Here is a 4,213-nt window from a genome sequence, read left to right as displayed (position 1 = left end):
ATAATGTGTGTGTGTGTGTGTNTGTGTGTGTGTGTGTGTTAGATGATTATAGCTTGTGGAGAAATTAAATGAGCAAACAGCAACATTCTAAAGGGCAGTCGAGGGAATTGGGAATGCTCTGTTACAAGGACCTGCGCTGTCTGTGAAGCGTTCTAGTGTTATTCGCAACTTGACCCAGATGGCCGGGAAATGTATATTGCAAACTACAGGGCAGTCACTAAAACATTTTAAAAAGAAACAGAATTGATATTCTAAGAGATGAGAAAATAGAGTCGTGTAAAATGCTCACTTAAGACCATAGAAGGCTGAAAAAGAATGGAAGAGAAAAGGAACAATGAACAAAGGCAGTGAATAGAAACGGTTGTAGATCTGGTAGGTACTAGTTCAACCATGTCAGTAATCACTTTAAATGGTCTAAATACATCAGTTAAAAAACAGACTAGCAGAGTGGTAAACAGGACCCAACTCTATGTTGCCTGTAAGAAGCTTACTTTAGGGCGCCTGGGTGGCTCAGTGAGTTAAACGTCTGCCTTGGGCTCAGGTTAGGAACGTAGGGTCCTGGGATGGAGTCCCACATCAGACTGCCTCGCAGGGAGTCTGTTTCTTCCTCTACCCCTGCCCCCCTGCTCCTGATCTCTCTCTCTCTCAAAACATTTTAAAAAGCAACTTACAAACACAGGTAAATTAAAAGAGAGAGCGAAAGTATACCATACTGATACTAATTAAAAGAAAACTGGAGTGGTTATATTGATTTCAGACAGAATATACTTAAGAGCAAGAAAAACTACAAGGAATAAAAAGTGGTGTTACATAATAAAGGGGTCAGTTATCCAGACGGTATAATAATACTCGATGAGTAAGTGCCTAAGAACAGAATACATGAGGCAAAAACTGACAGAAACTGTAAGGAGAAATAAACAAATTCACTACTGATTGGAGTCGGAGATTTCCAACTAGAAATACAATGCACGCTCTCAGACCACGATGGAACAAAACTGGAAATCAGTAACAGCTGGAAAACCCCAATTTGGAGATTACACAACACACTTTGAATACTACATGGGAAATTCTCAAGAGAAATTATTTTGAGCTAAATGAAAATGAAAATACTGCTTATAAAAATGTCTGGGCGGCGCCTGGGTGGCTCAGTGGGTTAAAGCCTCTGCCTTCTGCTCAGGTCATGATCTCAGGGTCCTGGGATTGAGCCCCGAGTCAGGCTCTCTGCTGGGTGGGGAGCCTGCTTCCCCCCCCCTCTCTGCCTGCTGCTCTGCCTGCTTGTGCGCTCGCTCGCTCTGTCAAATAAAATCTTAAAAAAAAAAAAAAANAAAAAAAAAAAAAAATGTTTGGGATGAGAGCACCTGGGTGGCTCAGTTGCGTGTCTGCCTCCAGCTCAGGTCATGATTCTGGGGTCCTTGGATGGAGCTTCTCCCTCCCCCTCTGCCACTCCTCCCCATCTGTATACACTGGCTCGCTCACTTGCTCTCCCCCTCTCTCAAAACCTTTTTTAAAAACGGGTGGGATGTAGCAAGAGTAGTTCGTGGAAGTGCGTGTGTTAGCAAAGAAGATCTAAAATCAGTAAGATTTCACTTTGGGAAATTCAAAAAACAAAGTAAGATGAGAAGAAATAAAAACGAGCAGAAATCAGTAAAAATTAGAAACGAAATTAATAGAGAAAAATCAATGAAATCCAAAGCTAGTTTGTTTGGAATGATGAATAAAATTGATGAACCTCTAGCCAAACTAAACGAGAAATAGAGAACATAGAAATTAGTAATACCAGAAATGGAAGACCCTTAGTACTGATTGCGCGGACATTAAATTACCGTAAAGGACTAGAAGGAACAACTGCTCCCAGATTTGATAACTTAGATGAAATGAACCAGATCTTTGAAAGACCCAATTTACGCAAACTCTCACGAGGAGAAATAAGGCCTAATGGACTCAATAAGCTTCTGAAAACAAAACCAGACCTAGTTTCACTGCTGAATTCTACCAAACGTTTAAGGAAACAATACCAATTCTCTACAATATCTTTCAGAAAATAGAAGACAGAACATTCCCTGACTAATTCTAGGAGGCAAACTTTACCCTAATACCTGTTTAAAAACCGAATTCAGAGGCATCTGGGTGGCTCAGTCATGAAGTGTCCGCTTTTGGCTCAGGTCATGCTCCCAGGTCCCAGGGATGGAGCCCCATGGGGAGTCTGGGTCTCCCACTCCCCCTGCTTATGTTCCTCTCTCTGCGGTCAAATAAGTAAATGTTAAAAAAATTCAACCAAGTACATTTAAAAATCTAATTAGCTTTATTATTAAAAATTCATGAATAGGGCCGCATTCCGTCTAGCAAGTAGAGGAGAGCTCCACTGAGTTGAAACAAAAAGGTTTCAGAGGAGGAGAGAGGGCATTAAAGAAGGGAAGGGAGTGGGGGAGATGAGGAGGAGGAGGGAATTCATTAACAAGGAATGTAATGTTAGGCAAGGGGAGAAAAAGGGGATCTATCAGAAAACTTCCTAGTATTGACCAGGAAACTCCATGTTGACTGGTTCAAGATTACATTCCTGACGGGACAGTGTGAAACTTCAGTTAGCTTAGGTATTAAGTCCTCCTCCTCTACGGATTTGGCATCTCAATCTATGTGAAGCCATTCTGGGTCTGCGGTTTTCTTTTTAGCAATGCCCTTCTTTGGATCAAAGTCAGTTTAACTGAGAGATGTAATTAAAAACAACAACAGCAACAACTGAAGGCACTAGTGCCACTCTCGCTTACCACCTTGTAGTTCTCTGTAGCTTCCGTTGATTCTTTCTTTGACATTCACAGGTTGAATTAGATTGGGAGGTTGACCTCCAGAACACTTGCTAGAAACCAAAGTAAAAGCAAGGGAGTCAAAAACAGCCATTTAGGGGCGCCTGGGTGGCTCAGTGGGTTAAGCCTCTGCCTTCGGCTCAGGTCATGATCTCACCGTTTTGGGATTGAGCCCGGCATCCGGTTCTCCGCTCAGGGGGGAGCCTGCTTCCCCTTCTCTGTCTGCCTCTCTGCCTACTTGTGATCTCTCTCTCTCTCTCTNTCTCTCTCTCTCTCTCTGTCAAATAAATAGATGAAATCCTTAAAAAACAAACAAACAAAAAAACCCCAGACATTTAGTTCAGGAAAAGAGGGATGAGTTCAGGAGGTCCAAGCATGAGTTGGAACCAAACTAACATGACTTCCCCTCCTTGGTGAGTGACCGGTAGAGACTACACCAGGTGGAGTTGCCCCACAAAGGAAACTTTGCAGCAAATAAGGATATCATGGGAAGGGGAGGGGGAATAAATTCTAAAGCTGCGGTTCCCCAAGTAGGTTCTTTCTACCTAGGGTTAGGATTCTCAGAAAAGGGGGATTTGGTCATAGCCTGTAAAGGCAGACAGAATCTTGCAATCCCACTTAGAAAACAGGCCTCTAAGGTGCATCTAATGTTATGTTAATGAAGGTGGTGCTCCTCCTAGGGCCGAGAATAACACTTTGATGAAGCAGAGGTAGTTGGCCAGGGGGAAGAGGGGCTTTGGGCATGCTGGGTGGGGTCTAGGGCTCCTTATCTCTGGTAAGGAATACAGGGTCTTGTTTACTTTTGGAAAAGGTACTGGGAGTTTTACCATTGATTTATTGTCTCTGATACGGTTAGGCTAATTCCTAGCCTTGGTAGAGGCTGTTAGCTTTTGCACTCTCTTGAATTCCCTTAAAATTCTTAACTAAAGGTTTTGCATTGCTTTGTAATTCTGACAGCTCCTGGGAAGTTCCTGGAGAAGTGTGCTCGGGCGAGGAGCGAGGTAGGGCATCAGAGATCATGGAAAACAATCGGGCCAAAAATGACTTACCCTGTGTCCCGAAAGCGAAGTCTAGGCTTTGTTTGAGGACCCTTAACTCTTTCTGCTTTCAGAATAACGTGTGTTCCAGAAAAGGACTAGAAGGAAAAAAAAATTCAAAACTTTCCCATATCGAAGGGTTAGAAAGTGAAATGAATGAGATGTTCCGTGCATGCAACTGAACTTTGAAGAACGGACTAGATTTCGCCACCAGTTGTGATGCCTCGTGAGTTTTAATAGATGTACACACAGTGCTGCAATCACAAAGCTGACTGACTGGATCTGAAAGGAACCCCTTTCCTTTGTTCTATTTTACACACTGAAAGGCATTATTTGAAGAAAGGCACAGAGACAGGAACAGCCTGTCAGGCTCCT

This window comes from Enhydra lutris, unplaced genomic scaffold (genome assembly GCF_002288905.1).
Source record: "Enhydra lutris kenyoni isolate GAN:26980312 unplaced genomic scaffold, ASM228890v2 scaffoldscaffold88, whole genome shotgun sequence".
NCBI classification, from domain to species: Eukaryota; Metazoa; Chordata; class Mammalia; order Carnivora; family Mustelidae; genus Enhydra; species Enhydra lutris.
Note: the sequence above shows the minus strand (reverse complement) of the source record.